At 40.5% G+C, this 13864-nt stretch overlaps 1 protein-coding gene across 3 annotated transcripts in view; it reads right to left on the reverse strand.

Moving 5' to 3' along the window:
* LOC120944042 (sodium channel protein type 2 subunit alpha-like) overlaps positions 1-13864 on the reverse strand; it is a 317686-nt gene that overhangs the window by 44834 nt on the left and 258988 nt on the right. The window lies entirely within an intron of this gene.

Raw genomic sequence — 13864 nt, forward strand, 5'->3', positions numbered from 1 at the left:
TACCTCTTTATTAATAACTTCAGCAAACAAGTCAACATTTGTTTGCATGTTTTGAACTTAAAGTGGAGGTTCACCCGAAAAGTAAATTTTTAACATTAGATTGAGGCTCATTTTGTCAAGGGGAATCGGGTAGTTTTTTTTTAAATCGAAGCAGTACTTACCGTTTTAGAGAGCGATCTTCTCCGCCGCTTCCGGGTATGGGCTGCGGGACTGGGCATTCCTATTTGATTGACAGGCTTCCGACAGGCTTCCCACGGTCGCATACATGGCGTCACGATTTTCCGAAAGTAGCCGGACGTCGGTGCGCAGGCGCCGTATAGAGCCGCACCGACGTTCGGCTTCTTTTGGCTACTCGTGACGCGATGTATGCGACCGTCGGAAGCCTGTCGGAAGCCTGTCAATCAAATAGGAACGCCTAGTCCCAAAGACCATACGCGGAAGCGGCGGAGAAGATCGCTCTCTAAAACGGTAAGTACTGCTCGGATTTAAAAAAAACTACCCGATTCCCCTTGACAAAATGAGCATCAATCTAATCTTAAACATTTTTTTTCGGGTGAACTCCCGCTTTAACTAATAGGCATTAGTGCAGTTATACTTAAGTCTGAGCACCCACTAACCCCAAACCCCTCTGCCAGTCGTATACTCACCTCTCCCCAATCCAGCATGTAGATCAATAAGTAGATCATCCCACTTCTTAAAAATCTTCCTGGCTGGGCTTGTGCATGCGCTCTACAATCCTATTTATGTGTACTGAGTTCAGTGTGTGCTTCACAATCCCATTTATTCTTATGGACTTATTATGGACTTCCATAGGAAAAAATAATATTGTAGTGAAGACATTTAGTAAATAAACACATACTGGAAAGGTAAAAACACTTAACATTTGGAGAGAAAATTTTCCAAGGATGAGGGCTTCGCTCCAAGTCTTAGACTGGGAGGGAATATTGGCATCGATGAACACAGAACAGAAATGGGTATTCTTCAAAAACACTGTACGCAAAATCTATTCCCATGGGTTTAATAAAATGTGGTTCATGGCCAAAGTTAAAAAAGCTATAAATAATTAAGAAAAGAGCTTTTAAAAAACATAAAAATGAAGGAACACTATCATCATTTAAATGTTACAAGGAACATAACAGAATATATCAAAAGGAAATCAAGGCCTCAAAAATCCAAAATGAACTACAGATTGCAAAAGAAAGTAGGGCAAACCCCAATTTTTTTTCCAAATATATTAATAGTAAAAAGGGCCGGTCTGAGTGTTCAAAAGAAAATTGGATCATGCTTTATTGTTTTTTTTTGCCTTCCTCTAGATCAACTGTGGTAATAGGATTGTGTATAAAGGATTGTATCACCCCCCCCCTTTTATTGGTTTTATTGGAAAAAGTTTAGCATGAGGCACTCTGATTGTGGGGCCAAAACACGTCAAGTCACCTGTATGCTGAAGTTCCAAGTAAATCATTCTGGAAAGTGGAAGTACTAATGACTTTTATCAACTTGTTGGACAAGGTGAAGTAAAGAATGCACTGAATGATGGAGCTGACAGGAAGAGGATTTCAGTGGAGCAAACTTGCATTATACCAAAACCTAAGTTTCACTATAGATGCAATGACTAAGCGGTAAGCTGCGTTTGGAGCTTGAAATGCCCCTAAACGGAGGGGGGCGTGGCCTGACGCAGACGACAATGGACGCTTTCTGAGGAGGCTCCATCTAGCCAACTTTTATCTAGGGCCATCCGATACCTAGGATCGGAGATTAGCGCTCCTAACCCCTCCATCCTTATTCAAGATATCTCCCTGCATGGTCCTGAACCATTATTTTACCTTCAAAAGGTCCTCCGGAGGTGTGCTGTGCTCCGTGACGGGGGTTCAGTTAGAGACGTCCCGTCGCCATTTTGGGGCCTACGAAGCCTTAACCACAGGCGCGCTCGGGTGAGGTAAACTCAGCGGCTACTGAAACATTTATAGTTTCATCTTCCTCACGGGTGGCGATCCTGGTGAGTGAGGTTCGTTCCCCTGTGGAGGCTAAACATTCGGGAGACCCCTGCACCGGTCCCCTGCGGCCTATACTCCCTCCGTGATCCGCGGATTCAATTGCTGCACCGCGGTCGAGTACAGGGGGGACAGCGGACGAATCGATCTACCAAATCACTCCCGCCTGTGTCATACAGCTCTGCAAGGGGTGACCAGGACAAACATCCGAACAGAGACTGGTGGAGACACACGTTTTCTATACCAGAGGCCTTCTGACGCACTTTTTAATAAGACTAAGGGGACAACGCCGCCATCTTGTGGCCTACAAATTTATTGTCTCAAACATTAATTTAGTGTGGCATAGGCTGCTTTGACTGGCCCTTTTTTTTTCTAATTGATTCATCCCCTGAAGTCTGAAGCTAGGAGTGAGGTATGTGGATGACTGCTTGTCAGTAAATATACAAAGGCCTGACAGTGTCTTCATAGGCCTTCTCCTCAAGTTCCCCCCAAAAAAAAAAAAAAAACTTCCTGGAATCTGCAGTTTTTATATTGCCTCACTTATATAAAGGATACAGAGACTGTACTGTTGTTAATATAGGTAATACCTATTGCCACTAACCAGCGACAGAAATATAAAGGAGCCAATACTGGGAATAATAAGTGATTTTAACTCAGAGTGTAGTAAATTGTGACCATTATACTGTGGAATTTCTATAAGGATCTGATAGTATATGGATGAATTTTATGCACAGGTCACCGTGACATCCTGAAACATACATAATCCACTGTATCATACTATTTGGAGTTCTTATTATATTTATTTTTTTCTCTAAACTGAGGTAATTCTTAGTTCACTGGCTACATGACTGCAATGATAATCTATTAACAGTAGTCAAAGGTTGATTACCAACTGAATACGATGCCCAGGGTCTGTGTTTTACAGTGTGGAATTATCCTATGATTTTCCCTGCTATGGAAACTTGCTGAGGTACTCCTACACACCGTCCGATGTTGGTTGACAAAAGCTACAAACCAATCCGCTAATATAACACCTGCATGATATGTAATTTGAGGCATTTTTATGATGATGATCTTTTCACAATACTTGCTGTAAAGGCCCAAATCTGGGCCTGGTCTGTTCACATAAGTAATACCTACTGTAAGATGGTGGTTATAAGACTGTTATGCCTATAGGAACTGATATAGGAGTGAACTGTTGATTTTACGATATAGAGCAACTCTACCCCTGCTGATAAGAATTCACTATAACACTTATTATATATGAAGGGGAAACAGGGCAAAAAAAATAAGAACTCAATTATCAAGGAGAGTCTTTTTAATATGGACACACCTCCTCATACAAGTCCTCAGGTGCCTGTGGTGGATCCTAAGTTTACTGAACATTTCTCATCTCATATGACACCCTCCTCATCACCTCCTCCCTTAAGTTCTACTACATCTTCAGCTTTATTTTCATCTGTAGTAAAGGAGGGTATAATACCTATAATGGCTGATCACGGGATCCCTATGGTTTCTCCCTCACATGACCCTATACAAGTACCTGCTACCGTTGAAACTGCCCCAGAAGTTTCTTTCAATGTTGCTGATCTCTATAACAGGATTTCTGAAATGCTGGAAAGGGGTTTAGCTCACACGGCTGAGAAAATTACTAAAGATATTAGGGCAGACTTCCAATGTCTTGGCAACAGGATTGATTCAGTTGAGCATAAACTGGACACTAACGTTTCTAAAACTGACCAACATGATGATCATATACATTTCCTACAAGAACAACTGGAGGCCGCTCAGGCTAAGATTGACGATTTGGAAAACAGGTCAAGAAGAGAAAACTTCAGGGTTAGGGGTCTCCCTGAATCCATTATGGACATTCATTCAGCAATACGAGATATTATGAGAATCCTCCTTCCATCTGCACCTGATATAAAATTGGAGATTGATAGGGCTCATAGATCGTTAGGCCCACTGAGAAGAGATGGTTTGCCCAGGGATGTGGTGGTCAAGCCTCATTTTTTCTCCACCAAAGAAGACATTATGAAACGGTCCAGACAACAGGAGAATCTTCAATACCAAGGTACTAATATACAAATATTTTCTGACATTTCACCATACACCATTCAGAAAAGAAGAGCAATGAAACCGTTATTGTCTGCCCTCATCAACAAAGACATCAAATATAAATGGGCTTTTCCCTTCGCCTTAAAATTCAATTATAATGGTAGAAACCATATAATACATAATTTCCAAGAAGGTGAACGACTTCTGTCTGATCTGAAAATTATATCTCTTGATCCTGTCATGGACACTAATCCGCCTCAACTTCCATCTGCCAAGAGGAACACACCTACTAGTCCGACTCAAAATCCTTGGAACAAGGTCAAGTACAGGAAAATTGGAGGTGACCAAGCACCCTGATATTGAATAGACTTACCCAAGATGTATCTCTTATTCTTTTATTCAGATGAATTTTTATCCCAGAAACTTTCTAAAAAAAGAAGACTCCGGGATTACATGTCTAGTTTTATGCAGTTTTTCTTTAGATTATTCTCCTATTGTTTTTTGGTCATCCTATGATTCACATGCCTTTTTTCTTAAACTTGTGTTAAGATGTGATGTTTAATCTGTCGGCAACTGACGACGGTGAGGTATTGAACCTCAACTTACCTCTTGTGTCGACGACTTGTCGACCCAATGGGTAAGAATATAGTCCTTTTCCGGGACTATGCAAAAATTTCTTGTTTGAATGAGGGAAGGAGAATCATTCTCTTCCCCCATTCTGGGTCACGAATTGACCTTGCACGATCTAATAGTTTATTGTGCTATATGTTTTTTTATTTTTCTCTTCTTATCTCTCCTTTTCATTTTTTTTTCTTTCTTCTTCATACTCTCTTCGTTTCTTCAGCCTGCCTGCCATTGTTCGTATTTACGAGACTATTGATGATATCTGTACGGTCCTGCATGTTCATAGATGTCGACAAGACTTATGGCTGGATCGAATGATGTATCTAAACCCCTTAGTGTTGTTACTCACAACACTCAGGGGTTGAATTCTCCTGTTAAGAGACGCAAAGCTTTTCAAGTATATAAGTCTCTCCGTGTAGATGTGGTTTTCCTTCAAGAAACCCACTTTCCTAAACGATACAACCCTTCCTTTATGCATGCCCACTTTCCAACGTTTTACCTAGCTAAAGCAGAAAACAAAACTAAGGGTGTGGCCATTTTGTTTTCTAGGTATTGTAATTTTAACCTGACTAAAGAATTCGGAGATCCGGAAGGTAGGTTTCTATTGTTACAAGGTACCCTTGATGGCAGATTATACACATTTATTTCCTATTATGCTCCTAACAGAGGTCAGAAAAAGTTTTTCTCTCAGATGCTTGATACCCTCCGACCATTTATGGAGGGGATCATTCTTATGGGTGGAGACTCTAACCTAGCTTTTGACACAGGATTGGATAAGTCCAAATCTTCTGTCAATGGAATTGTCAGACCGACTAAACTTAGTCTACAAGTAGCACGCATTCTACATCAGTCTAGATTAACTGACATCTGGAGGGAGTTGAACCCCAAAATTAAGGACTATACTCACTATTCTAACCCTCACCATTCTTATTCGCGTATAGATCATATATTAATCTCTAACCATCACGTCCCAGCTGCCATTAAGTCTCACATAGTTGATGTTTCTTGGTCAGATCACTCGATGGTTCTATTGTCACTGAGGAGAGAGGACACTTCTCCTAAAGTGTCTCATTGGACACTAAATAAATCTATTTTGAAGGACCCTGTCCTACTGAAGGATATTGAGCAATCTCTTCTAGAATACTTTAAGCATAATGATACAGGAGATGTGTCCCCTGAAACTCTGTGGGCTGCCCACAAGGCTTCTATCAGAGGCAAAATTATACAAGTGGCCGCTGGCCTCAAGAAACAAAGAAACATAGACATAAGGAAGCTGGAAAACAACTATATAGAGCTCCGTAAAAAACATAAATCTGATCCTCTTAACTTTCCTACTCAGGCACTTGATGCAGCTAGATCTGCCCTAAACTTAGTACTTACCACCAAAGCTGGGGAAGATATGAAATGGACTGGAGCTAATTTCTATAAATTTAAAGATAAAATAGGCCCAATGCTAGCTCATAAACTCTCACCCAGATTTCAATCACGGTCTCTCCCTAAAATAAGGATGACTGATGGTTCTCTTACCCTGAATCCTAGGAAGATAATGGAGGCCTTTCATGATTTTTTTCTAAGCTTTATGCATCCACTGATGATTCTTCTTCAGAGGGAATGGATGATTTTCTAGACAATTTGAATCTACCTCAATTGACTGAAGTTCATAGAGAAATGATGGAGTCTCCCATATCAGCTGAAGAAGTATTGTTAGTAATTAAAAACCTAAAATTAGATAAAGCCCCGGGCCCTGATGGGTTTTCAAGTGCTTATTATAAACATATTCGAGCATTTTAACACCCTACATGGTTAAATTCTTCAACCACATGACCGGTGGAGTTCCCATAGACAGGCAACTTAATTTAGCTTATATTTTGGTTATCCCAAAGCCAGAAAAAGACCATAGCCTGGTGGAAAACTATAGACCTATATCCCTCATTAACAACGATCTTAAGATACTCACTAAGGTAATGGCCAATAGAATGTCCTCTTTCATTGGCCAGTATGTTAGTAAAGATCAAGTAGGCTTCATCGCTGGAAGGCAAGGTCCTGATCAGGTTAGGAGGGCTGTGGATCTGATCTCCATTTTGAACTCGGGTTGGACTGGTGATACTAATCAAAGGGGAATGCTTCTTTCTATTGATCTACAGAAAGCATTTGACTCAGTATCATGGCCATTCATGTTAGAAGTGATGAAACGTTGGGGGTTTGGCACGAAATTTTTTGGAATCTTATCTGCACTTTACTCTCATCCTAAAGCTAATATACGCTTTCAGGGTATCTTTTCGGAACCTATTGAGATTCATAGGGGTACTAGGCAGGGTTGTCCTCTGTCTCCCCTGGTGTTTGCAATAGTTATGGAATCCTTGGCTATAGCTATTCGTGAGAACACAAACATCAGGGGAGTTAGATGTGCCAAAAAGGAGCATAAATGTGCCTTATTTGCAGATGACCTTTTACTGTTTTTGACCGCTCCAGATACATCCCTACCGGAATTATATTCTCTTTTAGACAAATTTTCTATAGTTTCAGGTCTAACTGTGAATATGGCCAAGTCTAGGGCCCTCAATGTTTCTCTCTCTGAATCCACGGTTTCTCTACTAAAGGAAAATTATGGATTCAAATGGGACACCTCTTATATCAAATACCTAGGTATCTATTTGACTCCCAACATCCAAAACTTGTATTTGGCCAATTATCCACCTATGTATAGAAAACTTGAGAAAGATTTGAGAGATTGGGGGACTCAGAATATAGGTTGGATTGGTAGAATTAACTCGGTTAAGATGACTCTTCTCCCTAGGCTTTTGTATCTTTTTAGATCATTACCCATACCGATAATTAGAAGTCATCTAAAATCCTTTCAAGGAAAGATTATCAAGTTTATTTGGAACAATAAGGGTCCACGCCTTCCATCTCGCACTCTCTATAACTTGCCTGAACAGGGGGGTCTGGGGGTACCCAACTTATTATGGTACTATCAATCAGCAAGATTGGCACAGTTATCGGAAACTTTTCTTAAACATGAACGCCCTGACTGGTTAGATATAGAAGTGCAGGCGACCCCGAATCTAACGATAGAGGAGTTAATGTGGAGTCCTACCAAGAATAGGCCTTCTATTTTATCTCCGACTCTTTCTCAAACCTTTGTTTTATGGGATTCACTTAAAAACAATCCCTCTCTAATTTCTAAAGGCAGACCTTTATCGAGTATTTTTCTAGACCCACTCTTTGTTTCTAAAATTGAAGTAGATTCGTTCAAATGGTGGCATGACAAAGGGTTGTATCGTATAGGCCGTTTTTTTTCGCGCTCGGGTCCACTTCCTGAACAACACTTCATTGACAAGCTAGGTCTTCCTGTCTCAGAAAAATTAAGATTTTATCAACTATATGACTATGCACAAAGCCTATGGGATAGTGGCTCGATCTCTGGACTATTGACACCTTATGAAAGTAATTGTGATCAGGGTTTGATCAGGAAGGGGAATATTTCAATCATATATCAATCGCTTGCTAATAACTGCACCAAATTACCTCATATGCTGGCCTGGGAAAGGGAACTTAATAACAACTGGGATTTATCTGACTGGTGTAGTAATTATACTAGATCCATTAAAGGATATGTGAATATATCCCTTGTAGAGGCTAATGTAAAAATTTATACTAGGTGGTATTTAGTTCCCGTTAAACTGGCTTCCATGTATCCGTCAACTTCGCCCCTTTGCTTCAGAGGTTGTCAGGGATTGGGGTCTATGGTACATATATGGTGGGAATGTCCCAAAATACGTGGATACTGGAATAAGGTGTTCAACATAATAAGACGTGTCACAGGCTGTAATTTGCATCAATCCCCCACTATCGCTTTACTTCACGGGATGTTACTCCAAACCTCCAAGGTTACTAGAAAACTCATCCTATACATTCTGACAGGTGCCAGGATCACAATTGCAGCTGCGTGGAAAAAATCTACGGTCTCCATCCGGTATATGAAACAAAAGGTTACATGGATCATGGAACAAGAAAAGAGGGTCTGTTCCATGTTGGATATGTCTACTCTTTTCCATGAAATATGGGAACCGTGGATGAAATTTATGGGAATATCTTTTATCCCATAAAGGCTGTGGTGATATTTATATCCTTAAGACGATGTTGTTCGTTGGCAGGCAGGCTGCCATTTCTTTTTCCTTTTACTTTCCCCTGATCTTCTTTTTATTTTTCTTTTCTTCTCTTTTTCTCTTTTCATTGATTGTTATTTGATTTGATAATTTTGTTTTTTTCACGAGGATAACATCCTTGTTATTTCTCATTCTCAGAATGTTATGTTTAGAAAAAAAAAAAAAAAAAGATATATATAAACATTTGTATTAGCATATGTTTGGGTTATCAAAAGATTCCACCAAATTTTTGGGGATGTTAGGTATGTTAAGGGTTTTGAAAATATATATTTACAGATACTGGTGGGTATTGGTGATAATTATTGGAGGGAGGGAAGGGGGATTGAAAGGTTTGCTTAACCTCTTGGACACAGACTGTTCCCAGTGGGGGTGTCAGAGAGGTCATTGTTATCCAAAAATCCTGTCCTTTATTCGTTCCATGAAATTAGACCCAGTACACACATGGGTTTTTTTTTTATTGTGTGACAATAATAAGCCTAAGGAATTATATAGTATATGGAAATATCCTTTTATTTATTTAATTATAAATTATTGGTTATACCTAGCTTTTCTTTTTATCTATTACAATCTATTATACTCTCACCGTATGGTGATAGCATATGATATGGCTGTATATGATAGTCAGTTTCTATGACAAGACCATCTTCTATGTAAAGCAATGCATTGGATTTATTATTTTCTGTGTATTACTGAATTGTATACTGCTGTTATAGTACAAATGTATGTACTTTTATTGAAAATAAACATAAATTTGAATGAAAAAAAAAAAGAAATGCCCCTAAACACAGCTTCTGAATGCATTTTTGGGGTTCCAGAAAAACTCAACTGCCTAGAAACGACTATAAACGACCCTGTGTACATGTACTGATAAGATAACATAGAGAAGAGTTCAGGGGCAGTTGAAAAAAATGCCCAACTGCTCCTATACGTCCGTTTAACAGCAGCAGTGTACACAAGGCCTTAGGCCCTGTACACACGATCAGTCTAAACTGATGAAAATGGACTAAAGTTCAGTTTCATCGGTCCAAACCGACCGCGTGTAGGCCCCATCAGTCCGTTGTCCTTCGGTCCAAAAATTTAGAACTTGCTTTAAAATTGAACTGATGGACGCCGAACCGATCGGTCAAAACCGATGGTTAGTACGCAAAAGCATCGGTTCAAAACCCGCGCATGCTCAGAATCAAGTCGACGCATGCTTGGAAGCATTGAACTTAGTTTTTGTTCAGCACGTCGTTGTGTTTTACGTCACTGCGTTGGACTCGATCGGTTTTTGAACCGATGGTGTGTAGGCACATCAGACCATCAGTCCGTTTTCATCGGTTTGGACTGATCGTGTGTACGAGGCCTTAGTTTCTTGGTGCTTGTAATTGCTACACTGAATTCTAAAAAAACATTGCAGAAAACGGTTTGCGGAAACGAGTTTCAAATGTGGAATTTTCCTTTACAAATGTTAGGAGAACAGAATGATAATGCAAATTACTTCAATCCTTCTGCCAATTTTGAAGACAAGGAGGTCAAATTTGATAGACAGACTCTGTAAATGTTTTCATGATTCATGATCACGAATGCTGAATCATCATGCTGTGATCACTGAAACGCAACTGAATACAATTCTCATTACACTGTTTTGACGCACATCGGGTTACACTCAAAGCAGTTTAAGACAAACCTTTATAATAACTTAGTAGTTAGCACAGCTCATTAACACTTTGGCATCTCTAGCTTGACTGTTGAGTAGGACTCCTTCAATGTAATTGCTGCTTACACTAAATGAGTCACATGTTCTCTCTAAACTCCGACAAAGAAAATGTAAGTTGCTTGCAGAGTGCATTATCTATTTAGAGCACTATTTTACTTAAGTGGATTGTGAAACATATTGGGGGTTATTTACGAAAGGCAAATCCAGTTTGCACTACAAGTGCACTAAAAGGGCACTTTCAAATGCAGTCGCTGTAGATCTGAGGGGGACATGCAAGGAAAATAATAAACAGCATTTTTGCTTGCACATGATTGGATGATAAAATCAGCAGAGCTTCCCTTCAGATCTACACCGATCTACAGTGACTGCACTTTCAAGTGCACTTGCAGTGCAGAGTGGATTTCTCTTTAGTAAATCAACCCCATTGCTACAATGATGACCACTTCACATTCTTTCTTCATACTTATGTTAACAGAGAATTCCAGTCTAAATGAAAATGTTTTCATACTTTCTAATAGCCATGCTGTTTGGACCTCTAAAAATTAAAAAATTCAAAAATGTTGATGCTGCCATTTTGTACAGCAGTGGGCAAAATTTTTGAGAATGACACAAATATGAATTTTTACAACGTCTGCAGCCTCAGTTTCTATGATGGCAATTTGCATATACTCCAGAATGTTATGAAGAGTGATCAGATGAATTGCAATTAATTGCAAAGTCCCTCATGAAAATGAACCTAATCCCATAAAAAAATAAACATTTCTACTGCATTTTCGAAGAAGGCTTCAGGGCACCTAAGAAAGTACAGCAAGTGCCAGGACCGTCTCCTACAGTTGATTTAGCTGTGGAATCGGGGCACCACCAGCGCAAAGCTTGCTCAGGAATAGCAGCAGACAGGTGTGAGTGCGTCTGCATGCAGGGTGAGGTGAAGATGTTTGCAGGATAGCCTGGTGTCAAGAGGGGCAGCAAAGAAGCCACTTCTCTCCAGGAAAAACATCAGAGACAGACTGATATTCTGCAAAAGGTACAGAGATTGGACTGTTGAGGAGTGGGGTAAAGTAATTTTCTCTGATGAATCCCGTTTCTAATTGTTTGGAGCATCTGGAAAATACTTTGTCCAGAGAATAAAAGGTGAGCGCTTTCATCAGTCATGTGTCATGTCAACAGTAAAGTATACTGAGACCATTCATGTGTGGGGTTGCTTCTCAGCCAATGGAGTGGGCTCACTCACAACTTTTGCCTAAGAACACAGCCATAAAAAAAGAATGGTACAAAAACTTTGTCCAAGAGCAACTTCTCTCAACCATCCAAGAAGAGTTTAGTAACGAACAATGCCTTTTCAAGCATGATGGAACACCTTGCTATAAGGCAAAAGGGGTAACTAAGTGGCTTGGGGAACAGAACATCATCATTTTGGGTCCATGGCCAGGAAACTCTCCAGACCTTAATCCCATTGAGAACTTGTGGCAAATCCTCAAGAGGCAGGTGAACAAAGAAGGATGTGGCCCAGAAATTGATTGACAGCATGCCAGGGCTTATTGCAGAGGTCTTGAAAAAGAAGGGTCAACACTGCAAATATTTACTTTTTGCATAAACTTAATATAATTGTCAATAAAAGCCTTTGACGCTTATGAAATGCTTGTAATTATACTTCAGTTTGCCATAAAACAATTTCTGACAAAAAGATCTAAAAACACAGAAGCAGCAGACTTTGTGAAAATTAATATTTGTGTCATTCTCAAAACTTTTGGCCACGGCTGTATAACTGATGCTCAGTTCACAAAGCTAACACACCAGGATAAAAATCCATATTTTGGATGACAGTTACAGTTATTTCCAGTGACAGTTCCAATGAGATATAAAAATTACAGCCACTACAACGACCTACCACCTAAGCTGAAATCACACCCGCTAATAGGCACTACTCTAAGACACAGCTACCTAGTAGCCGCTCAATCATCCCTCACGTCCAGAAAATCACTATTCCCAATACTCGGGCACCCAAATTTTGAGCCAGGCTTACATTCGGCGGAGTTTCCTATGTTGCGGAGCTCCGGCTGTGACCATGCAGCTAAATTTGTCCCCAACGGGAGATGGCCTTCCATTCCAGAACTGACTGAGGCGGCGGGAACCTTTCAACTTCCCTTCTGGAAAGCGGTGCAATTGCACCACTTCCTCCACTCCCTTCCTGGCCCCCAAGACTTTTCGTGCCAGTTGACGTCTTTTGAGGACCTCTATTCGGGTACAGGCCCAATAGCCCACATATTGTCCCAAACATACTCCTTACTGAATACTCCAAAGGAACAGCCGCAGCTGCCCTGCCTGACTAGATGGGAGACAGACTTGAACTGTACATTCTCCACGTGTATCATTGACTTTGCTCTCAAAACTTCTTTGTGTACAAAAACACAAGAGACCAATTTTAAATTGTTATCCGGATGGTACCTGACACCCTCTAGACTGCACAAATGCTTCCCCTCTACCTCGGACCATTGCTGGCGCTGCAGGGAGGAGGGGTCGCTACTACATATTTTCTGGTCTTGCTCCAGATTGCGGCCTTTATGGGGGGAGGTCTGCCGCATCACGCAGGAGTTCACAGAGTATAATATCCCGGACGATGCTGAATTCCTCCTCTTACACCACTCTAAGATTCCTACCAAAGCATACAAAAAGTCCCTGGTACGGCACTTACTTAATGCCGCAAAAGCATGCATACCCCTTTTTTGGAAGCAACAGTGCCCCCCGACCATTGCACATTGGCTTCGGAAGGTGAAGGAGGTGAGGAGAATGGAGGATCTAATCTTCACTGCACAGCACAGACAGTAAACTTACATGAAGACCTGGATGAAATGGAATATCTTTATCTTCTCTACTGAAGGGCAACGCCTTTTAGGGTCATAGATCATCCACGTGCTCGATTTGTGATCACTTCCTTCAACTTCCGCCATGTCTTTCCTTTTCTTTTTTCTGCCCCCCCCCCCTTTTTTGTGATGTCCCTCTCCTCTATCCCTGTTAGCCTCACACCCCAATTGTAATTTTATTTTATTTTTTAAGAAAAGGTGAAAAAGCAAGGGAGGGTGCTGACATTTCCATGTAAGTTGATGTTTGTGGACCCGAACCTCTTAGGAGGCGAATGCTCGATTTATTGTGCCAAACTTCCATGCGAGCTGAACTATATGATATTTGCTGCTATCTTAATCACTGTACATTGGCTGTATACCTTTGACAATGTTCACACTCTTTTTTTGTACTGTGAGGGCCTTGCCCTTTTTGGTGTTTAATAAAATTTATATTTGAAAAAAAAAAATTACAGTCACATGACT

The sequence above is a fragment of the Rana temporaria genome, chromosome 6 (assembly GCF_905171775.1).
Source record: "Rana temporaria chromosome 6, aRanTem1.1, whole genome shotgun sequence".
Lineage (NCBI taxonomy): Eukaryota > Metazoa > Chordata > Amphibia > Anura > Ranidae > Rana > Rana temporaria.